Source organism: Scyliorhinus torazame, chromosome 16 (assembly GCF_047496885.1).
Source record: "Scyliorhinus torazame isolate Kashiwa2021f chromosome 16, sScyTor2.1, whole genome shotgun sequence".
Lineage (NCBI taxonomy): Eukaryota > Metazoa > Chordata > Chondrichthyes > Carcharhiniformes > Scyliorhinidae > Scyliorhinus > Scyliorhinus torazame.
In genome coordinates this window covers 67,569,848-67,595,339 of record NC_092722.1, presented here as the reverse complement: position 1 = coordinate 67,595,339, position 25,492 = coordinate 67,569,848, and the positions used below count along the sequence as shown (strand labels likewise).

The 25,492-nt window shown below is 49.7% G+C and overlaps 1 protein-coding gene across 2 annotated transcripts in view; it reads right to left on the bottom strand.

Moving 5' to 3' along the window:
• Positions 1-25,492, bottom strand: part of LOC140392858 (ephrin type-B receptor 2) — a 1,067,684-nt gene that overhangs the window by 564,043 nt on the left and 478,149 nt on the right. The gene's annotated exons all lie outside the window — the stretch shown is intronic.

The window sequence follows — 25,492 nt, the reverse complement described above, 5'->3', positions numbered from 1 at the left end:
GCAGCGACGGAGCAACCCTCAGAAGCACAGAAACTCCAGATCCTGTACACACGGTTGAGCTCCGATATTTTTCCCCTTATCCAGGACGCGCCCAACTACACTGAGGCCATGGCGCTTCTGGAAGAGAACTACATCCGGCCGATCAACAAACTCGACGCCAGGCACCTCTTGACAACGCGGCAACAACTCCCCGGTGAGTCATTGGAAGATTTCTGCCGCGCCCTGCACGCCCTGGTGAGGAACTGCGATTGCCAGGCAGTTTCGGCCGTTGAACATTCCGAACTCCTAATCAGGGATGCTTTCGTTACGGGCATAGGGTCGGCTTACATCCGCCAGCGCCTCTGAGAAGGGAGTACGCTCGGTCTCGTGGCGATCAAAAAACTCGCGACCTCACTAACGGTAGCCTCCCGTAATGTACAAGCGTATGCCCCCGACCGCACGGCGCCCCCCTCCTGGACATCGTGGACCCCACCAGCGATCGCCCCCAGCCAACCACAAGCCTGCGCTGCGCGGCAGCCAGCCAGCCCCGGGGGGCCCAGGTGCTAATTCTGCGGGCAGACAAAGCACCCCGGCAGCGCTGCCCGGCGCGGAGCGCAACCTGCAAGGCTTGCGGGAGGAAAGGACATTTTGCTGGGGTGTGCCAGGCCCGGTCGATCGCTGCTGTAACCAGCCCCATTGTTCCTGCACCCCCCACGTGCGGGGGGGCCACCATCTTCCCCCCATCAGACCTCGTGCGGCCGGTGGGCACTGCCATCTTTAACGCCACTCGCCACGTGCGCCCCCTGGGCGCCGCCATCTTTGGCGCCATTTTGGACGGCGCCTCAGGACCCCTGCTCGTCGGGCACCTCACCGGCTGCTCATCGGCCGCAACCGCTGCCGACCAGCCCGGGGCCCACCAACACCAGCCGCAGCTCGCCTCCATCACGCCCGGGCACACAACCTCGCAACCGCGACAACGACGGTGAAGGTCGATGGCCATAAGACACCTTGCCTTCTCGACTCCGGGAGCACGGAGAGCTTCATCCACTCCGATACGGTAAGGCGCTGCTCCCTTGCAGTGCACCCCATTACCCAACGAATCTCCTTGGCCTCTGGACCCCACTCCGTGGAAATCCGAGGGTACTGCACTGCCACCCTCTCCGTCCAGGGCGTAGGGTTCAGCAACTACCGGCTCTACGTCCTCCCCAACCTCTGTACTGCCTTGCTACTTGGCCTGGACTTCCAGTGCAACCTCCAAAGTCTAACTCTGAAATTTGGCGGGCCCCTACCACCCCTTACTGTATGTGGCCTCACGACCCTTAAGGTCGACCCACCCTCCCTGTTTGCAAACCTCACCGCAGATTGCAAATCCGTCGCCACCAGGAGCAGACGGTACAGTGCCCAGGACAGGACTTACATCAGGTCGGAGGTCCAGCGGCGACTGCGGGAAGGCATCATTGAGGCCAGCAATAGCCCCTGGAGAGCCCAAGTGGTAGTTGTAAAGACTGGGGAGAAACACAGGATGGTCATTGACTATAGTCAGACCATCAATCGGTACACGCAGCTCGACACGTACCCCCTCCCATGCATATCTGATATGGTCAATCAGATTGCACAGTACCGGGTCTTCTCTACAGTGGACCTGAAATCCGCCTACCACCAGCTCCCCATCCGCAAGGCGGACCGCCAATACGCTGCGTTCGAAGCAGACGGCCGCCTTTACCACTTCCTTAGGGTTCCCTTCGGCGTCACTAATGGGGTCTCGGTCTTCCAACGGGAGATGGACCGAATGGTTGACCGGTACGGACTGCGGGCCACCTTCCTGTACCTCGATAATGTCACCATCTGCGGCCACGACCAGCAGGACCACGACGCTAAACTTTTCAAATGTTTCCACACCGCCAAACTCCTGAACCTAACGTAGAACAAGGAGAAGTGCGTGTTCAGCACCAACCGCTTAGCCATCCTTGGCTATGTGGTGCAAAATGGAGTTCTAGGGCCCGGCCCCAACCGCATGCGCTCCCTCATGGAACTCCCCCTCCCCCACTGCCTCAAGGCCCTCAAACGATGCCTGGGGTTCTTCTCATATTATGCCCAGTGGGTCCCTACCTATGCGGACAAGGGACTTCCGGCTGCGGCGATGCGGAGCAAAGTCGCACGTTCGGCAGCAACCGCCGGAAACTGACTTTTGGGCTCTTTTTAGGGCCCCCAGCGGCATTTGTTCAATGGTTCCCAGTGTGGGAGGGTGACAGTAACATTTCCCCAGCACTGTATGGATTGGACCAGGAGTGGAGCGGTGAAAAAAGTAGTTTTGGAGCAGCGAAAAGTGCGAGGGAGGAAAACCAAGATGGCGGCGGGTGGAGACCAGGCAGCGTGGGCACAGTGGTCGCAGGAACAGCAGGAGTTTCTCCAGCGCTGCTTCACGGAATTGAAGGCAGAGCTGTTGGAGCTGATGAAGGCTTCGATCGACAAGCTGCTCGAGACCCAGAAGGCCCAAGGGACGGTGATCCGGGAGGTGCGGCAAAAGGCCTCGGAGAACGAGGATGAGATCCTGGGCCTGGCGGTGAAGGTAGAGGCGCATGAGGCGATGCATAAGAAAAGGCAGGAGAAGTTCGAGGACACGGAGAATCAGTCGAGGAGGAAGAACCTGCGGATTCTGGGTCTCCGGGAGGGAGTGGAGGGGTCGGATTTTGGAGCATACGTGGTCACGATGCTGAACACGTTGATGGGCGCGGGGGCCTTCCCGAGGCCCCTGGAGCTGGAAGGGGCCCACCGAGTCCTGGCGAGGAGGCTCAAGCCCAACGAGCCGCGGTGCTGGTGCGGTTCTACCACTTCGTGGACAGGGAGTGTGTGCTAAGGTGAGCAAAGAAGGAGCGGAGCAGCAAGTGGGAGAATGCAGAGGTCCGGATACAATCACCAGAGGTGGCCAAGAAGGGGGCCGGGTACAATCGGGCTAAGGCGGCTCTGCACCGGAAGGGGGTGAAATTTGGAATGTTGCAGCCGGTGCGACTGTGGGTCACTTTCAAGGACCGCCACCACTACTTCGAGATGCCAGAGGAAGCGTGGACCTTTATCCAGGCCGAAAAGTTGGACTCGGATTGAGGGTCGATTGCGAGGGGATTCATGTGATTGTTGTGTTTTGAGGGGATGTTCTGTTCTGTTTGGTACTGTTTTTTTCTGGGTGATGGGTGGAGTAGGGTGGAATGGTTAGTAGTGGGTGTTTGGTGTGAGCGTCGGTGGTTGGAAGAGGGGGTCCCATGGGGGGGAGGGGAGAGGGGAGGCCCGAGGTGGGGGAGCTGGGATCAGGCCACGAAAGGGAGCTGCGCCAGAGTGGGGGGGGGGGGGGGGGGCGGCTTGGTGGAAAGCGCGGGCTTTTATCACGCTAGGGAAGGAAGGAGGTGGGGTCGGGGGGAGGGGTGGTGCTGGAGAGGAGCGCCCGCTGATGGACAGGAAGGGAGTGGGGAGATTCTCACACTGGGGGGGTCGGTGGCGTGGCGGGGGGGGGGGGGGGGGGGGCGCGTGGGGGGAGCAGCCCAGCCCCCTGATCCGGCTGATAACTTGGAATGTGAGTGGCCTGAACGGGCTGGTCAAGCGGGCCCGTGTGTTCACGCACCTGAAGGGACTGAAGGCAGATGTGGTCATGCTCCAGGAGACGCATTTGAGGATGGCAGACCAGGTTAAGCTGAGAAAGGGGTGGGTGGGGCAGGTTTTCCACGCGGGGTTGGATGCAAAGAATCGAGGGGTGGCGATTTTGGTGGGGAGGTGGGTGTCGTTTGAGGCGCTGAGCATCGTGGCAGACAATGGAGGTAGGTATGTGATGGTGAGCGGTAAGCTGCAGGGGGTGCGGGTGGTCTTGGTGAATGTGTATGCTCCGAATTGGGACGATGCCGGATTTATGCGGCGCATGTTGGGCCGGATTCCGGACCTGGAGGCAGGGAGCTTGATAATGGCGGGGGGGGGGGGGGACTTCAACACGGTACTGGATCCAGCATTGGACCGCTCTAGGTCTAGGACAGGTAAGAGGCCGGCGGCGGCCAAGGTGCTGAGGGGGTTTATGGACCAGATGGGAGGAGTGGACCCATGGAGGTTTGTTAGGCCGGGGGCCAGGGAATTCTCTTTCTTTTCCCACGTCCATAAAGCCTACTCCCAGATTGACTTCTTCGTTTTGAGCAGGGCGCTGATCCCGAGGGTGGAGGACACGGAGTATTCGGCTATAGCCATCTCAGACCATGCCCGGCACTGGGTGGAGCTCGAGCTAGGGGAGGAGAGGGACCAGCGCCCGCTGTGGCACCTGGAGGTGGGTTTGCTGGTGGATGAGGAGGTGAGCGGGCGGATCCGAAGGTGCATTGAAAGATACCTAGAGGTGAACGATAATGGGGAGGTGCAGGTAGGGGTGGTCTGGGAGGCGCTGAAGGCGGTGATTAGGGGAGAGCTAATCTCCACTAGGGCCCACAAGGAGGGGAAGGAGAGGAGAGAGAGGGAGAGGTTGGTGGGGAAGATTTTAAGGGTAGGTAGGAGGTATGCAAAGGTCCCCGAGGAAGGACTACTCAAGGAGCGACGAAGCCTCCAGGCCGAGTTCGACCTGTTGACTACCAAGAAGGCGGAGGTGCAGTGGAGGAAGGCGCAAGGGGCGGTGTATGAATACGGGGAGAAGGCTAGCCGGATGCTGGCACACCAGTTTCGGAAGCAGGAGACAGCGAGGGAGATTGGGGGAGTGAGGGATAAAGGGGGGAACACGGTGCGGAGTTCGAGTATTTCGAGACTTCTATGAGGTGCTGTATAGGTCTGAGCCCCTGACGGAGGAGTGGGGGGGATGCGTCATTTTCTGGACCAGCTGAGGTTCCCGAGGGTGGAGGAGGAGCAGGTGGCTGGGCTTGGGGCACTGGTAGGGCTGGAGCAGCTGACTAAGGGGTTGGGGAGTATGCAGGCGGGGAAGGTACCGGGGCCAGATGGGTTCCCGGTGGAATTTTATCGGAAGTATATGGACCTGTTGGGCCCACTACTAGTGAGGACCTTCAATGAGGCGAGGGAGGGGGGGGTCCTACCCCCGACGATGTCCATGGCGCTGATCTTGAAACGGGACAAGGACCCTTTACAGTGTGGGTCGTATAGGCCAATCTCGCTCCTCAACATGGATGCGAAGCTGTTAGCGAAGGTGTTGGCTACCAGAATTGAGGACTGTGTCCCGGGGGTGATCCACGAGGACCAGACGGGTTTCGTGAAAGGAAGGCAGCCAAACACCAATGTGCGGAAGCTCCTAAATGTAATCATGATGCCTGCAGTGGAGGGGGAAGCGGAGATAGTGGCGGCGATGGACGCGGAGAAGGCCTTCGATAGGGTGGAGTGGGGGTACCTGTGGGAAATGTTGAGGAGGTTCGGGGAGGGGTTCGTTAGTTGGGTTAGGTTACTGTACGAAGCCCCGGTGGCGAGTGTGGCCACAAATCGGAGGAGGTCAGAATACATTCGGCTGTACCGGGGGACGAGGCAGGGATGCTCCCTATCCCGACAAGACCCTCCCTTTTCAAGTCGAGAGCGATGCATCAGACGTCGCTCTGGCCGCCACCCTCAACCAGGCAGGCAGACCCGTGGCATTCTTTTCCCGCACCCTCCATGCCTCTGAAATTCGACACTCGTCTGTCGAAAAGGAGGCCCAAGCCAACGTTGAAGCTGTGCGGCATTGGAAGAATTACCTGGCTGGCAGGAGATTCACTCTCCTCACTGGCCAACGGTCGGTTGCCTTCATGTTCAATAACACACAGTGGGGCAAGATCAAAAATGATAAAATCTTGAGGTGGAGGATCGAGCTCTCCACCTACAATTACGAGATTTTCTATCGCCCTTGTAAGCTCAATGAGGTACATGTGCCAGCGCACAAGTGGACCGACACCGGGCCCTACACGATGGTCTCTGTCACCCACGGGTCACCCGGTTCTTTCCCTTCATAAAGGCCCACAACCTACCCTACTCCATTGCGGAAGTCAGGACAGTCACCAAAGACTGCCAGGTCGACGCGAAGTGCAAACCACACTTCTACCAGCCAGACCGAGTGCACCTGGTGAAGGCCTCCCGTCCCTTTGAACGCCTCAGCATGGATTTCAAATTGCCCCTCCCCTCCTCCGACCGAAACATGTACTTCCTTAACGTGGTCAACGAATACTCCAAATTCCCCTTCGCCATTCTATGCCCCGATATGACGTCTGCCACAGTCATCAAAGCCCTCAATAGCATATTCACTCTGTTTGGTTTCCCCACTTACGTCCACCCGGGGATCCTCCTTTATGAGTGATGAGCTGTGTCAATTTCTGCTTAGCAAGGGCATTGCCTCGAGCAGAACGACCAGCTACTACGCCCGGGGAAACGGGCAGGTGGAGAGGGAGAACGGGACAGTCTGGAAGGCCGTCTTGCTGGCTCTACGGTCTAAAAATCTTCCGGTCTCCTGCTGGCAGGAGGTCCTCCCCGACGCACTCCACTTCATCCGATCGCTACTTTGCACTGCGACTAATACAATCCCCCATGAACGCCTCCTTGAAGTCCACCTCCGGGGTTTCGCTCCTAACGTGGCTGGCAGCTCCAGGACCCGTTCTCCTCCGCAAGCACGTGCGGCTCCACAAGGCGGACCCGTTGGTCGACAGGGTACAGCTACTCCATGCAAACCCGCAGCACGCCTATGTGGCGTACCCCGACGGCCGCCAAGACACAGTCTCCCTCAGGGACCTGGCACCAGTTGGGTGTCCCCCCCCCCCCCCCCAACTGGCTCGGCGCCACCCATCCTCCCCCCAGCGCACCTCACCACAGCCCCCGCTCCAGGACGATCCGTCCTCCCATTGGTTCCACCCGGGGATGAAGATGAGGACTACACGCTCCCAGAGTCACCGGCGCCTGCCTCGCTACCGGGACTGCGGCTCTCACAACGGAGGATTAAGGCACCCGAACGGCTCAATTTGTGAACTTTTCCCCAAACTGTACACTTTAAAAATGCTCACATACATGTAAATAGTTTTCCACCACCCCCCGCTGGACTACCTTTTAACAAGGGATGAATGTGGTAGTCACCACTCTTTGTATATATGACGTATATGAGAAGTAATACAGTAAGGCTCCTGTACTACAGGTACGGAGGGTAGATCCCTGCCTGCTGGCTCGGCCCAGTAGGCAGAGTATAAATGTGTGTGCTCACCAAGCTGCAGCCAGTTCGGCAGCAGCTGTAGGAGGCAACGCATCACTGCTTAATAAAGCCTCGATTACTCTCTACTCTCAACTCGTCGTAATTGATAGTACATCAGATGTTTTTACAGTCTTCTTCTTTGGGAATCACCCGCTAACGAGTATGATTGTCCACTTACGAAGTTCCGCGTTACTGGTCGCAGGTGCTGTAGATCCTTGCCTGGCTGGTGAGCTTGATCCTAGAACCGCACACTCTTTGGCTGCACACTCGGCAGGTGTTTCCGGGAGGGGGATCGGTCCCTGCACTCCACGCAGCGGGTATTCCTTTCTCCAGCTCCTTTTCCGGGCCTCCTCTTGCCGTCAGCTGACCTCGAAGAATTATGTCCCTTCAATCAGGAGGTTCCTCCAAGTAGGTCTCTTTTGAGCAAGGATCTCCCAGGCATTAATGTCTATGTTGCATTCTGGGCAACCCTAATTCTGGGTGTGACATCCTCAGCACATGGCCGGCCCAGCAAGTTGGTCTTTGTGCTGGTTCCCTCTAGGTAGATGCCTGGTGCCTGATGTCTGCACATCAGCAGACACGTCCTTGACGGAGGGTCGGTCCAGTTCCAGTGCCAAGGGAACGTCGACGACTGGGAATCCCCTAGTATTTTCAAATATTGGTCACATCAACATAACAGATGAATTACTAAAACACTGATGGCCACTTGACCCCTGAATCTACACTGGATGGGCCGACAGTTGAAGCTGGATCAGAGTGAGGGGGCCTGGGGATTTTCTGTGGGGGATGGACAGATGGAAACAAATTGGCACCTTGAAATTCCGAAGCTCTAATTGCAAATTATAATACTGGTCAGCTGAGAACCTGTGCAATGTAGGAACTGCCCATTTATTTCTGGGCCAGGTTTCACAGCACTTGGTGCTTTTTAAATTAACTGCACTGTCCCAGTTTTCACATCACAGATTGCAGCAACTGTATATTCCCAAATGCCAATAGTCAGCAAGCAGAGAACATCTGGACACATATGGCCAAAATAGACTGGAGAATTCACAGGGGGTGGGGGGAACACAGGCAGAAATTGGGCTTCTTAGGACCATTTTTGGGGGCGCTATGAGGGCCTTTAGAGCTCCAGAACATTGTTTGTTACACATGCACACACTTATGAGGTGGGTAACACCAGATGCCACCTTGGTGAGGGCAGTGAAGATCCAAATGCAGAGCAGGTAGATCATCACTTCAATGAGCCTGCAGTTCTGATTGGCATTCAGCTGGAATCCCTCAGCAATGCTATTTAAAGGGACTATCAATTACTTGTACGTTAGTCGTTGGTTGAACTCTTCAAGCTATTGCTACGATCCTCCAAGTGTTTGTTGTTTCCTAGTTTCATGGAATTATAGAATTTACAGTGCAGAAGGAGGCCATTCGGCCCATCGAGTCTGCCCCGGCCCTTGGAAAGAGCACCCTACTTAAGACTACACCTCCACCCTATTCCCGTAACCCAGTAATCCCACCTAATCTTTTGGACACTAAGGGGCAATTTAGCTTGGCCAATCCACCTGCACATCTTGTTTGTTTATTTGTTTGTTTCAAGTTGTGTTGAGAGCTAACTACATTTCACTTTCTCTTGTCAGGGACCAAGGGCCGAGTCAGCACCAGGTTCTGTGACGATTGCAGCTTTCTCCATGGCTGCTGGGGCCACTGACTGGACGCACATCGCTATATGGGTGCTGCATGTTAACTTCACCCGACACCACAAACAAAAGGGATTTTGCTCCCTCAATATCCAGTGGGTGTGTGACTTTCCACAAGAGGATTATGCAGCTCAATGCTCGACTTTCTGGCCGCAGTCGTGATGTCTTTATTCTGAAGCAGTTCACTATGCCAGCTTCACATGGGCCACGAAGGCAAAACAAAACTGTGTGACCGACTACGCACTGACCACACGGCTTGGGGTGTGCAACTCACAGTATGGATACAATGAAAACCACGCTGCCACAAAAAAAAACCCACCCTGACTACTGTGGTGCTTAAAGAAACTCCTCCGCTCCCTGGAGGGTGAGGTAGAGCATGTGTCAGGATTCAGCAGGGTCTGCTATAGTGTGTAAACGTCATTGCCCTTTACCAAGAAGGAGGAGGAACTTAAGAGAGCCCATTCTGTCCATAAAGGAATCATCTGAGTGAACCATCAGGAACCATAACCTCAATTTGACATTCATCAATGGTCCCGTGTCTTACCTTCCTTCCATCACTGACGATCATCGCATTAAATGATAAAAAACGCCATACGTGTATCAATTAATAATCTCACATTTCATACAAAAATCAATAACCGCCCTTGTATCTCCCCTTCATACCTAACCACTCTGTCCTCATGCTCCTACACTGTGCTATCCCATTGGCTACAGAATGACTGGTGACTTTCAATGGGAGAAGCTGAAGATGGCCATTCAGGACAACCTTGTGCAGCTTTGGCCCCTGATGTTTGGCTGTGGACTGCACCATTTTGACATGGACAACTGCAGTCTGAGCTGGCTGGCAAGGTGTGGAGAAGGAGGGAGTATGGCTGATCCTTGCGGAGGGTGAATGCTGTCTTCCTGAGAACAAACAGCAAGTTTGATGGAGCTGTCCTTTCTTGAGCCAGATCTCTGTTTTTGCCACAATATCATATCTCCACATTGCGATCTGTGCCTGTAAGTGAATTCTCCTGGAGCTACTTTTAATGTGACTGAGCTCTCATATGACTTACTACCACTGCCGGATCTCTGGAGTCACATGGTGGATCTCTATCACCACCTGCTGGTCGGAGGTTGTATAGGTAACTATATACAGTCATAGACAACCAGCAAGCGGAGGATCCCGCCAATGGAAAATCCTTCAGCAGATTTATCAATGAACTGCATTGAAATTTCACCAGCTGCCCATGGTGAGGCTTGAACGCATTCCTATGTCCCTGGAATTCTCGGCCAATGACATTACCACTCCACCAACATCTCCCCATTTCAAAGTCATGTTCCTGCTCACTCATTAAATCAGTTTTTATCCCACTGCAGTCTCTTTGAGTCATATTCACAATTCTGTTTTTTACAATACACTCAATTGTCTTCAAACCATTCCTTTGAAATCAATTGCAAATAGCTCAGGCGTAATACCGATCCTTGAGTTACCCCACTAGTCTGTCGGCTGAAATTGACTTGTTCATTCATACTCTCTACTTTCTACCCATTCAGCAATCTTCAATCCATGCTAATCCCTTGCTAGTTATAGCCTCAAAAAAACCCACAACTAAATGGTCAAATGCGACTTCAATTGATGCTGACAGCGCTGAAGCTTTGAAGCATTTTGTGATTTCCTGAGTGTCTTGGTACCATATCCCTTTTCTCCTTTTAACCCAGGAGGACCAGTCTGAAATCTGGGACATTTGCTCTGAAACTGGGAGTGCACCGAGCCCTGGGATTGAACAGAAACCTGAGATTGAACAGAACCCTGGGAGTGCACAGAACCCTGGGATTGAACAGAACCCTGGGAGGGCACAGAACCCTGGGATTGACAGAACACTGGGATTGAACAGAACCCTGGGATTGAACAGAACCCTGGGAGTGCACAGAACCCTGGGAGTGCATAGAACCCTGGGATTGAACAGAACACTGGGTTTGAACAGAACCCTGGGATTGAACAGAACACTGGGTTTGAACAGAACACTGGGATTGAACAGAACCCTGGGAGTGCACAGAACCCTGGGATTGAACAGAACACTGGGATTGAACAGAACACTGGGATTGACAGAACCCTGGGATTGAACAGAACACTGGGATTGACAGAACCCTGGGATTGAACAGAACCCTGGGATTGAACAGAACCCTGGGAGTGCACAGAACCCTGGGAGTGCACAGAACCCTGGGATTGAACAGAACACTGGGTTTGAACAGAACCCTGGGATTGAACAGAACACTGGGTTTGAACAGAACACTGGGAGTGCACAGAACCCTGGGATTGAACAGAACACTGGGATTGAACAGAACACTGGGATTGAACAGAACCCTGGGAGTGCACAGAACCCTGGGAGTGCACAGAACCCTGGGACTGAACAGAATCCTGGGATTGAACAGTATCCTGGGAGTGTACAGAACCCTGGGATTGAACAGAACCCTGGGATTGAACAGAACCCTAGGAGTGCACCGAACCCTGGGAGTGCACAGAACCCTGGGAGTGCCCAGAACCCTGGGAGTGCACAGAACCCTGGGACTGAACAGAACCCTAGGAGTGCACCGAACCCTGGGAGTGCACAGAACCCTGGGAGTGCCCAGAATCCTGGGAGTGCACAGAACCCTGGGATTGAACAGAACCCTGGGAGTGCACAGAACCCTGGGAGTGCACAGAACCCTGGGACTGAACAGAACCCTGTGAGTGTACAGAACCCTGGGAGTGCCCAGAACCCTGGGAGTGCACAGAACCCTGGGACTGAACAGAACCCTAGGAGTGCCCAGAACCCTGAGAGTGCCCAGAACCCTGGGTGTGCACAGAACCCTGGGAGTGCACAGAACCCTGGGATTGAACAGAACCCTGGGAGTGCCCAGAACCCTGGGAGTGCACAGAACCCTGGGATTGAACAGAACCCTGGGATTGAACAGAACCCTGGGAGTGCACAGAACCCTGAGAGTGCCCAGAACCCTGGGAGTGCACAGTACCCTGGGACTGAACAGAACCCTGGGAGTGTACAGAACCCTGGGACTGAACAGAACCCTGGGAGTGTACAGAACCCTGGGAGTGCCCAGAACCCTGGGAGTGCCCAGAACCCTGGGACTGAACAGAATCCTGTGAGTGTACAGAACCCTGGGATTGAACAGAACCCTGGGAGTGCACAGAACCCTGGGAGTGCACAGAACCCTGGGAGTGCCCAGAACCCTGGGAGTGCACAGAACCCTGGGAGTGCACAGAACCCTGGGATTGAACAGAACCCTGGGAGTGCACAGAACCCTGAGAGTGCCCAGAACCCTGGGAGTGCACAGAACCCTGGGACTGAACAGAACCCTGGGAGTGTACAGAACCCTGGGAGTGCCCAGAACCCTGGGCGTGCCCAGAACCCTGGGACTGAACAGAATCCTGTGAGTGTACAGAACCCTGGGATTGAACAGAACCCTGGGAGTGCACAGAACCCTGGGAGTGCCCAGAACCCTGGGAGTGCACAGAACCCTGGGAGTGCACAGAACCCTGGGAGTGCCCAGAACCCTGGGAGTGCACAGAACCCTGGGAGTGCACAGAACCCTGGGATTGAACAGAACCCTGGGAGTGCACAGAACCCTGAGAGTGCCCAGAACCCTGGGAGTGCACAGAACCCTGGGACTGAACAGAACCCTGGGAGTGTACAGAACCCTGGGATTGAACAGAACCCTGGGAGTGCACAGAACCCTGGGATTGAACAGAACCCTGGGACTGAACAGAACACTGGGATTGAACAGTATCCTGGAAGTGCACAGAACCTTGGAAGCGCACAGAACCCTGGGTGTGCACAGAACCCTGGGAGTGCACAGAACCCTGGGACTGAACAGAACCGTGGGACTGAACAGAACCCTGGGAGTGCACAGAACCCTGGGATTGAACAGTATCCTGGAAGTGCACAGAACCTTGGAAGCGCACAGAACCCTGGGTGTGCACAGAAGCCTAGGTGTGCACAGAACCCTGGGAGTGCACAGAACCCTGGGACTGAACAGAACCCTGGGACTGAACAGAACCCTGGAAGTGCACAGAACCCTGGTAGTGCACAGACCCCTGGGAGTGCACAGTACCCTGGCAGGACACAGATCCTTGGCAGTGCACAGATCCTTGGCAGTGCACAGAACCCTGGCAGGACACAGTACCTTGGCAGTCCACAGCACCCTGGCAGGACACTGTATCCTGGGAGTGCACAGGATTCTGGGAGTGCACAGACCCCTGGGAGTGAACAGAATCCTGGGAGTGCACAGACCCCTGGCAGGACACAGAACCTTGGCAGTGCACAGAACCATGGGAGTCCACATTGCAGGGCCTGCCAAAACTTAGCAAAACGGACAAATTCCAACGACACTATGGTCAAGAGAAAGCGAGTGAGTGTTTTCTCTGGGTTCTAGCCTTCCTTGTAGTCTTGTATCTCCCAATGATGTGCTTTCCAATTGGTCCTGCTGTCTCCTCACCTCCTTATAATCACTCTGTGTTCTGTTCATCCTGGGTTCTTGCTCTGCTCATATTCCTGCAAAGAGTAGACAGACTCTGGAGTGTGAAGCAGATGCATCCATACAGAAATATAGAAAATAGGAGCAAGAATAGGCCATTTTACCCACAGAGCTTGCTCCAACATTCAACATGATCATTGGCTGATAATCAATCTTAACACAATACTCAAATGCTCTTCCCACCCCTCTTGTTGGCTTTAGACTCTAGAAATCTATTTCCTTCTTAAATATATTCAGTGATTTGGCCTCCACAAATTTCACAGATTCACCACTCTCTGAGTGAAGGCATTTCTCCTCATCTCAGGCCTAAATGGCCTACCCCGTATCCTGAGACTGTGACTCCTTGTTCTGGGCATCCCTCAGCCAGCCAGAGGAAACATCAGCACTGCATCCAGCCTATCCAGCCCTGTCAGAATTGAATACACTTCAATGAGATCCCCTCTCAGTCTTATAAATTCCAATGTATACAGCCCTGGTTGACATAATCTCGCCTCATACGACAATCCTGCCATCCCAGGAATCAGTCTGGTGAACCTTTACTGCACTCACTCTGTGGCAAGTATATCCTTTCCTATGTAAGAACAAAATTGCACACAATACTCCAGGTGTGGGCACACCAAGACCCTATGCAGCTGCAATAAGATATCCTTGCTCCTGTACTCAAGTCCTCTTGCAATGAAGGCCAACATACATTTGCCTTCCTAATTGCTTGCTGTACCTGCATGTTTGCTCTCAGTGACTGGTGTACAAGGACACCCAGGTCTCTGCACGTCAACATTTCCCAATACATTACCATTTAAATAATACTTTGCCATTCTGTTTCTCCTTCTGAAGTAGATAAAGGAAGTATTTGTAAGGGCTAGGAGGCTGGGAACAGACAAAGCCTGTGAGGAATATAAGGAAAATAGGAAGTAACTTAAGCAAGGAGTCAGGAGTTCTAAAAGGGGTCACGATAAGTCATTGGCAAACAGGATTGAGGAAAATCTCAAGGCTTTTTATACGTTGGGTTGGTCCACTCGAGGAAAGGGGAGGGAATCTATGCGTGGAGCAAAAGGAAATGGGCGAGGTACTAAATGAGAAGATTGCATCCGTATTCACCAAAAAGGACTTGGTGGATGATGTGTCTGGGGACGGGTGTGTAGATAGCCTGGCTCACACTGAGATCAAAAATAAAGTGTTGGGCATCTTGAAAAACAGTAAGGTAGACAAGTTCCCAGGATCTGATGAGTTCTACCCCAGAATACTGAGTGAGGCTAGAGAGGAAATTGCTGGGGCCTTGATTGAAATTTTTGGATCCTCACTGGCTACAGGTGAGGTCCCAGAGGACTGGAGAATAGCTAATGTTGTTCCTTTGTTTAAGAAGGGTAGCAAGGATAATCCAGGAAATTACAGGCCGGTGAGCCTTACATCAGTGGTAGGGAAATTATTGGAGAGGATTCTTCGAGACAAGAGTTACTCCCATTTGGAAGCAAATGGTCGTATTAGCGATAGGCAGCATGGTTTTGTGAAGGTTTTTTGAGGAAGTGACTTAGATGATTGATGAAGGTAGGGCAGTGAATGTTGTCTACATGGACTTCAGTCAGGCCTTTGACAAGGTCCCTCATGGCAGACTGGTACAGAAGGGAAGTCACATGGGATCAGAGGTGAGCTGGCAAGATGGATATAGAACTGGGTCAGCCATAGAAAACAGAGGGTAGCAGTGGAAGGGTGCATTTCTCAATGGAGGGTTGTGACTCGTGGTTTTCCGCAGGGATCAGCGGCGGGACTTTTGCTGTTTGTAGTATAGATAAATGATTTGGAGGAAAATGTAACGTGTGGATAACACAAAGGTTGGTGGAACTGCGGATAGCGATGAGGACTGTCAGGAGGACACAGCAGGATATAGATCGTTTTTTTCTCACTGGAATGACAGAGGTTGAGAAGTCTACAAAATTATGAGGGGCATGGACAGAGTGGATAGTCAGAAGCTTTTTCCCAGGGTGGAAGAGTCAATAACATGGGGACATAGGTTTAAGGTGCAAGGGGCAAAGTTTAGCGAAGATGTGCGAGGGGACTTTTTTTTACACAGAGGGTAGTGGGTGCCTGGAACTCGCTGCCGGAGGAGGTGGTAGAAGCAAGTATGACAGTGATGTTTAAGAGGCAACTTGACAAGTACATGAATAGGATGGGAATAGAGGGATATGGACCCCAAAGTGGCGAAGGTTTTAGGTTAGACGGGCAGCATGATCGGCGTAGGTTTGGAGGGCTGAAGAGCCTGTTCCTGTATTGTACTTTTCTTTGTTCACATTTACCCACATTGTACTGCATCTGCCATGCATTTGTCAAACTTGTCTAAATCATCTTGAAGTCTTTTAACAGTCTCCTCACCCCTCACATTCCCACCACGTTATGTGTTGCAGGACAACTTGGAAATATTACATTCAGTCACCTCATCCAAATCATTGATGTATATTGCAAATAGCTGGAGCCCAAACACTGATTCATGCGGGACCCCACTATCCACCGCTTATTACTCCAAAAAAGACTGTTACGATACCCGAGGTGAGTGTGTGGTCAGTTCCAGCCCCACAGACCCCGGAGCCCCAACATAATTGAATTAAACAATAATTTGTGTTTTTTCCTGAGCTATTTAACCCTTGACTGCTCCAATGAGCTACAGGCAACAGATTGATAAGTAAAACATTTTTTTAAATCTGTTTGTTTAAAACAAGAGTAAAACCTGAACATATAATATAAATAATGAAACAATGGTCTACTAGTCCAACTATTCCCAAAACCCTGTCCACCCAATCACACACAAGACAAACATACGGTAGGGGGTAGGAAAGGATTAAAAATAATAGAGATTAACAGGTATTACAGATTTGAAGATATTCGCTGATGGAGTTGAGCTCTTTTTAAAAGATTTTTTTTTAAATTCTCCTTTTTCACATTTTCTCCCAAATATACACCCAACAATAAACAATAATCAGTAATGAATGTAATGTCAATTCCCATATCATTAACAATGATCCCATCCTCCCACCAAACCCCAAACAGCAGCCCGCATATTAACATAAACAAATGACAAAAAGGAATCAGGAATCACCCATAGTCACCATTAATACAAACAGTCCCTCTCCCCATAACCCTCCCATCCCACCATTCCCCCTCATGTTCGATGTGATCCAATTCTCGAAAGTGCATAATGAATAATGCCCATGAATTGTAGAATCCCTCCATCCTTCCCCTCAGTTCAAATTTGATCTTTTCAAGCACCAAGAATTCCAGCAGGTCCCCCCGCCACGCCAGGGCACAGGGTGGAGAGGTTGATCTCCACCCTAACAGGATCCGCCTTCAGGCGATTAACGAGGCGAAGGCTACAACATCTGCCTCCGCACCCGTTTCCAACCCGGCTGGTCCGACACGCCGAATATGGCCTCCAGAGGGCCCGGGTCCAGTTTCACGTGCACCACTTTAGAGATTACTCAAAAAAACCTCTTTCCAGTAATCCTCCAGCTTTGGACAGGACCAGAACATATGAACGTGGTTTGCAGGGCCTCCCCCGCAACGTTCACACTGATCTTCTACCCCCTCAAAGAGCCGGCTCATCCCCGCCCTTGTGAGGTGTGCTCTATACACCACCTTCAGCTGTATCAGCCCCAACCTCGCACACGAGGTGGAGGCGTTCACCCTCCGGAGCACCTCACACCAGAACCCCTCCTCCATACCCTCTCCCAACTCTTCCTCCCACTTTCCCTTGATCCTTTCTAGCAGCACCTTCACTTCTTCCAAAATAGCCCCATACACCACGGACACCACCCCCTTCTCCAGTCCCCCTGTCATCAGCACCTCCTCCAGCAATGTGGAAGCCGGCTGCACTGGGAAGCTCTGTCTCTCCTTTCTGGCAAAGTCTCGAACCTGCATGTGTCTAAATATTTCCCCCTGCTCCAGCCCCTACTTCGCTTCCAGCTCCTTCAGCCCTGCAAACCAACCCCGAAAAAACAAATCTTTTGGTGTCCTAATTCCTTTCTCCTCCCATCTCCGAAAATTTCCATCCTACCACCCTGGCTCAAATCTGTGGTTCCCCGGAATCGGCATTTCCCTTGACCCTGCCCCAAACCAGAAGTGCTGGCGAAACTGCCTCCAAATTCTCAACAAAGCTATTACTACAGGACTCGCTGAGTACCTCCCCGGGGCTGTCGGGAGCGGCGCTGTCACTAGCGCCTTCAATCCCGACCCCCTACACAAACTCTCATCCATTCTGACCCAATGGGAGTCACCCTTCTGACCCAGCTCCGTACCTTCTCCACATTCGCTGCCCAGTAATAATACATCAGGTTCAGAAGACCCAAACCCCCTGCCGCCTTCCTCTCTGTAGTCGCACCTTTCTAATTCTGGTCACATTCCCTCCAAATATTAACGAGGTAATCATCCCTTCAATCTCTCTTATAAATGCCTTTGGCAGGAAAATAAACATTGAATTGAAAAATTGAAATGAACATTTGCATTGAAAAATAAACAGGAATCGCGGCAGCACATTAATTTTAACTGCCTGTACTCGACCCGCCAGTGACAGAGGGAGACTGTCCCACCTTGCCAGATCAGCTTTCACCCTCCCCACCAAAGTAGAAATGTTGTGGAGTTGAGGTCTTTGTAGGCGGTGATCTCTTAAGCATGCGAGGTGTTGCAAACCATCAGTGAGTTTGATTCTTCTAAGGACTACCATCCATTAGAACTCACAGACTGCAGGTCTTCCTCTGGGGAATCACCTTCACACGAAAGATTCAGATCTGTGCAAATCTGTCATCTGGCCACCAGATGGACTCTCAGTTTCCCTGAGATATTACTGGAGTTCTCTACCTGAGAGTTTACAGCACATTCCACATCCACTCTGCCTTTCAACTTGTCCGGTCTCTGCAAAGATTCTGACATTATCATGAAGAGATTTCTCAGACTGGGATTTTCCGAACCATTCAGACAGAGGATTAAACTGTGACAGACCCGGTGGGAGATATTATCACAGCCTTTCAAACCAGTAGTCCCCTTCACTTGTCTGGCTCCTGCCTGCAGTCTTTTAAATAGGAATGCCTTCCACAGGTCTGGCTGGGAGCCTCTTAAATCGCCTGGCAGAGAGAGAGAGCTGAGAGAGAGTCCTTAAAGCTGCTTCATGTCTGGATCTTTCACAGAACTAACCAAATGGGGCTTGCTACTGTTCCAGAAGTTTCTGAAAAAAATCCACCAATCCCAAACAAGAATATGTCCAAGGCCCAGATTTCAAATGAGCCAATTGGCTGCTTGCCAAGTCCATCAAAATGACATCACTCGTATGCCACAGAGCATACTGAATCTGAGGCGATCTGCCGGATCAGGCCAGATAGCAGCTTGCAGCAGGGGGGGTTTCAGTTCAAAACCAAAAATCTGTGATTTTAAAACCAACCAGCAGGACAGGCATGAAATGAGAAACACGAAACAGACCAGGAATTAGCAAGTTCTTTACAAGACCCATTTGTTCCTCTATCTGCTTTGTGGCTGCTAACCAATTCTCAATCCATACCAATATATTACCCCCAATCCCATGCATGTTAATTAGGCACACTCACCTCTTATGTGGTACTTCACCAAATGATTTCTGAAAATTCAATTACATCACATCCGCTGGTTCACCTTTGTCTATTGGAACCATAGAAAGGGGGCCATTCAGCCCATCGTGTCCATGCTAGCCCAAGGACACACAGGTACCGTTTCCAGTCCCACCTTTCTGCACCTGGTCCATAGCCCTGTAGCTTACAGCACTTAAGGTGCAGATCCAGGTGTTTTTTTAATAGTTTAGGGCCTCTGCCTCCACCACCAACTCAGGAAGCGAATTCCAGACTCCCACTACCAGTCTGAGTAAAAAGGCTCTCCCTCATGTCCCCTCTGCACCTTCTTCCACTTATCTTGAATACATGTCCACCAGGTCCTAGAATTCTCCACCAAGGGAAACAATTTTATCCTGTCCACTCTATCTCTTCACCTCATAATTTTGTACACCTCAATCAAGTCTTCTTTTTCCAAGGAAAATGACCCCCTACCTAGCTAATCTCTCCACATAGCTACACTTTTCTAGCCCTGGCAACATTCTTGTAAACCTCCTTTGCACTCTCTCCATAGCAATGAATTATGTCCTTCCTGTATTGTGGTGACCAAAATTGCACACAATGCTCCAGTTGTGGCTTCACTTGTTACATCCTCAAAATACTCCAGTCGGTTTGTTAAACATTATTTCCCTTTCATAAATCCATGTTGACTTTTTTCAAGCCTGTAGATGTTTTCTGCGTGTTTTGTTATCACAGCCTTTATAATAGATTCTCATGTTTTCCCTACTACTGATGTTCGGTGAACATCTATAATTCTGCAATTCACTGTTTTCTCCCTCCTTCTCTTTTTAAATAGCGGGTTTACATTTACCATCCTCCAATCTGCCGGGACTATTCCCAAATCTATAGAATTTTGGAAGGTGACAACCAACGCATCCATTATTTCCATGTCCACTTTCTTTAGTACCTTGGGATTTTCAGGCCTTGGGGATTTATTGGGGTTCAGTCCCATTAATTTTTCCAACACTATTTTTCTAGTTATACAAATTTCCTTTAGTGCCTCCTTCACACTACACCCTTGACTCCTTCGCATTTCTGGGAAATTATTTGTGTCTTCCTCTGTGAAGACAGAACTAAATTGGTTGTTTAATTGCTCTGCCGTTTTCTCATTGTCTATTATAAGTTCTCCCATTTTGGGCTATAACGGACCTACATTTTTCTTCACTAATCTTTTTATTTTTACATCTCACAGGTACGTACGTGTAAGTAAAACCTGTTCCTGAGAAACATTATCAAAACAGTCTTTACATGTAATACTTTAGTATCATTCTTAAATTAAAAAAAGAAAAAAATTTAGAAGACCCAATTTTTTTTTTCCAATTAAGGGGCAATTTAGCGTGGCCAATCCACCTAAACTGCACAACTTTGGGTTGTGGGGGTGAAACCCACACAGACACGGGGAGAATGTGCAAGCTCAACACGGACAGTAATACTTCAGTATCATAAGGAATCGATTGTATTGTAATTTAACTGGGGGTAATTACTAATTCATTTGAAAAGAGGTCCTCAACCAAAAAACTTTGAAAACTGCTCATCTGGGGAATACTGGAAGGTCAAAATACTACACCCACTTTCTGTAGCTATCTCTTTCAAAATTTCAGGATGCAGGCCATTCGATCCAGGTGACTAAATGCTGGTAATAATCCTGTTTGTCTTACTATCATCTCACTTTGGGCCCAAGGAGCACAGTCACTGCCTGATAGGTTTAATCCTCCCTGGACATTGAGCAGTTTCCAAGAGGATCTGACAGAATGCGAGTGCACAACTCTTCACAGTATCCACAAAAACACCTTGACACCTCTTGCTTGTGGTATTAATACCCCACCAGTTGTATTCTAGCAGGAAAGATGCAAAACTTCATTACTGTCCGTGTGGAGTTTGCACATTCTCCCATGTCTGCGTGGGTTTCACCCCCACAACCCAAAGACGTGCAGTTTAGGTGGATTGGCCACGGTAAATTGCCCCTTAATTGGAAATGAAATAATTGGGTACTCTTAAATTTTTCTTTTTTTAAATTTAAAAGATGATACTAAAGTATTACATGTAAAGACTGTTTCGATAATGTTTCTCAGGAAACGGGTTTTACTTACAGATACCTGTGAGATGTAAAAAGAAAAAGATTTGTGAAGAAAAATGTAGGTCCCTTAAGCCTAAAACAGGAGAACTGATAATAGACAATGAGAAAATGGCAGAGCAATTAAACAACTAATTTAGTTCTGTCTTCACAGAGGAAGACACAAATAATTTCCCAGAAATGCAAAGGAGTCAAGGGTGTAGTGGGGAGGAGGAATTGAAGGAAATTTGTCTAACTAGAAAAATAGTGTTGGAAAAATTTATGGGACTGAAACCCAATCGATCCCCATCGTGCAGAAGGAGGCCTTTCAGCTCATTGAGTCTGCACCGACGCTCTGAAAGAGTGCTCCACCAAGGCCCACCCCCTGCCCTATCCCCGTAACCCACCTATGTTTGGACATTACGGGGCAATTTAGCATGGCCGATTGACCTAACCTGCATATCTTTGGACAGTCGTCACTGACCTTTCTATAACCCAATCCTGAGAGGCATCAAACCTGTGTAAATGAGGTGGGGTCTCCAAGCATTGCCTTACAGTAAACAGTAAGAGTAGCAGTAGGTCATTCAACTTGTTCCACCATGCCATTAGATCATGGCCGGTGAAAACCTCAATTTTATTTAGTAGCCTTCGCTTCATAACCCTTGATACCCGAGCCAAACAACAACCTCTTAGCCTCAGTATTAAAAGAGTAAATTGATCCCCCAGAATGCACTGTCCTTGGTGAGGTCGGTTAAGATTCCCATACCTCTTATGTGAAAATATACTTCCTGAATTCACTCCTCAACCTAGCTCTACTTTTATGATGTTGCCTGTTTATTCTGGATCCTCCCACGAGAGGAAATGGTTTATTTAGGTCAATCATATTGAATCCTCTTAGAACTTTTGAATTTTCAATGAGATAATCCTCAACCTTCTCAACTCAAGGGAATACTTAAGACAAGTTATGCAACCTGTCTTCACAATTCAACCCTTTACGCACAGTATCGTTTTGCTGAATTTGCACGGCACCTAGTTCAAAGTCAATTATTTTGCCTGGGATGTGATTCTCCACAACGGGACACAACATTCCAGATGGGCTCTGACCAGCGCTCTATGCAACCAAAGCATTTACAAAGACGGTGTAAAATCTGGCTACAGTCTCAATCTCACTGCGTGGGCCAGGTTACAATGAAGCTTAATTAATCCCCAAAGATTGTCTGTTCATCCAAACCCTTCAGTGTCTTTCTGTCATGTGACTATTCCTGTTGGTCATTTTTCTTCCCAAAATGCATTGCCTCATAGATTCAAGGAAAAATAGACATTCATGTAGAACCTTCACAACCACAAGATACTCCAAATGCTGCCAATGAAATGCTTCCCCCATACCTGCCGCTCATCTGGTCTTTTTGTCAACCTCTCTACATCTTCCTAAATTATTTTACAGTTCCTCTCACAAGCTATCAAGTTGACAGATGTGTGTGTACATTCCTTAGCAATTAATTTTACTCCAAACTTTACAAGTATGTCTCTAATGCACCTTTACAACATCAGCATTTTCAGCACATGGGCTCTCAGCGTGGGATTGCCTAATTAGTGTCAATAAATGCTGAATTTAATGGCAATTTTGCATTGTGAACTCATACCCACTGGGAGTTGGGTTTAAACAGGAGTTTCAACAGCTGTCAGACACCATGAACCAGGTTGCCTCTGGGAGCACAGATTCTAATAAAGCCGAGACCAGAGCATCCAGGTCACCAATCACATTTACTCTCGTCTTCTGAAGCCAAAATGATCAAATCAGTTTTTAAAATTAAATAAATTCTCCTCTTCCACCTTCTGGCACTAACTACTCAATTGGAATTTTAGTCAGAATGAATTGACTCTTTCTTCAATTCGAGGTTGTTATTTTGAACAAGGTGATGCTGGAGTTAAGGCAACTTTACTGCAGGTCCTCTCACAAACACACCCAAAAAGAAAAGAGGGGTAAATGGGGGAAAGTGTGAGCCACAACTGACCAAACAATAAGAATTTGTTCTCAAAGCCCATTAATTAAAAATCAGTCATTTCTGTTGATCATGATTATCATTCAAAGCATCATCTCATCAAGTACTAAGCTTTACACAGAAGTCACAGCAGAGTGAGGCCATTCAGCCCACCTGCTCTGTGCTGGTGTTTATGTTCCACGTAAGCCTTCTCCCACCCGCTCCTTATCGTACACAGTCACCATAGCTTTCTATTAATGCAGTTTTGAAACTTACTGAGGAAATGACACAGAGAAGGCAACTTTTTCATTAACATTGATTAAAATCACATTCCTCTCTTACAATCACACTTGGAAACACAGTGAATCAGCTGATCAGTGTGGTTTCCGGGGTGGAGGGGAAACGTTAAAAGAGAAAGGTCCAGATTTCTGTCTGGAAAATGAGGGACGGATCTGGAAATTCTAAGTCCCGCCCTGAACACAGCACTCCCTATTTTTGCACAGGACTAGAGTTCGGCCAGGATTCATGCGTACAGGGTATACGGGGGCAGCTGGCCATTTAAATCACCAGCTGACTTCACTGCAGTGGGATTTTGGTAGGTTAGGAATGTGAAACCTGTGTGTAGATTTGACCAGGTATGAGCAAGTCTGAACTTGGCGGATTTGTTTGGATAGCCAGGAGAGGTAAGGTAATCTTTGGAAGAGGTTAGGCACCCTTTGGTTGATTGCGTGTAAAAAGTGCATAAACTAATTGGAAATGTCAAAGCTGTCAAAGAACTGTCAAGTTACTACCAAAGGATGCTATCTGAGTTAGCATGGAGGGGGTGAAGGCAAAGGATAGTCAGTGGGACATGAGTTGTCACTAAGTTGACATAGGACTATAAAAGGATTGTGGTGATGTGAGGGGTATTGGGAGTATGAGGGGCCATGGAGCATTGGTGAGGGACATGAGGTGGCATAGGTTAGCATGGATGGGGCATTGGGATTGAAAGCGGGTTAGGCGTGAGGACTGTTTTTGTTTCAATATTTTTAATTTAATTCAACAAAGTGCAGGGATACCAGCTTCCGTCTAGCCCTCCTCCGCACTGTGCAGCCTCCAGATTCATCCCAGAGATGGTGGACCCAACTTCTAATCCAGCCCGCACCCCGGAACAAAGTTCAGATCAGCGGATGACCATTTTTAAAGGTCTGGTTGGGAGTCAGGAATTCTCCCGCCTCTCACCTCTGGACTTACAACCCGGAAGTCAAAATCTGAGCCTAAAGGGAGAGAAGAAATCATCTGCAGAAACCAAAGCATGAGCCAGTAAAAGAGGATTTAATACCAGGCAACAAAAAAAACTGCTTACTTCTGCTTTGGTTGTGGTATGAATTTTCTGCTATTACCAGTATATTTTAATTAGCTAATGCTCAAGAGAGTCTGGAGTATGGAATCAGTGAATGTAGGTTGTAGACACAGTGTTTAATTATACATGTTAATTAATGAGAAGACAAACATCCCAGTGGAAACCGCATCTCAATATCGATGTCAACCCAGGTTACAAAAGTCAATCATTTCTGAGCGTAAATGGACCCAGGTGAATTGGTTGAAGGAGTGGGATTGTCTTCTGTGGATGTGTTCAGCAATACAATGAGATTGTCACTGGAACAGTACTGATATTAAACAACTACTCCTTATTATTTACTCTTACTTCCTGTTACAATACCTTAAATAAACACTCCACCTGGAGCTGACATTGCCAGTTCGGTGACTCAGACGGAAAGTTATTTATGAGTATAAAAAACAGTTCTAATGCTGCACTGAAGGAAGTCTACATTTTGAGAGGTGCTGTCTTTTGCCGGAAAGTTAAAAGAACAAGATGTGTTCCCCCCTAACCTGCCGAACATTTATACCCCAAACAATGTCATGACAAACAGATTAACAGGTGAACCACCTTCTTGCTATCTCTAGGATCTTTGCTTGGTAGCACTAGATTACTGAAAAGCTTTCAAAAGTATTTCACTGCAATTTGGGTTGAGCTAAAGATGTGAAAAGTGATAATGTTATCATAGAATCATAGAATTTACAGTGCAGAAGGAGGCCATTCGGCCCATTGGGTCTTCACCGGCCCTTGGAAATAGCACCCTACTTCAGCCCATGCCTCCACCCTATCCCCATAAGCCAGAAAGCTGACCTAACCTTTTTTGGACACTAAGGGGCAATTTAGCATGGCCCAGCCACCTAACCTGCACATCTTTGGACTGTGGGAGGGAACGGGAGCGTCCAGAGGAAACCCACGCAGACATGGGAAGAAAGTGCAAACTCCACGCAGACAGTCACCCCAGGTCGGAATTGAACCTGGGACCCTGGAGCTGTGAGGCAGCAGTGCTAACCATTGTCCAATGTGCTACCCATATGAAGATGTGTTATGTAGAATATGAATTTGTACTTTTGTTAAGCAACCAACACCAGCCTGCAACAGCTACTATGTTGCACCTACAAAGGGCACAAGC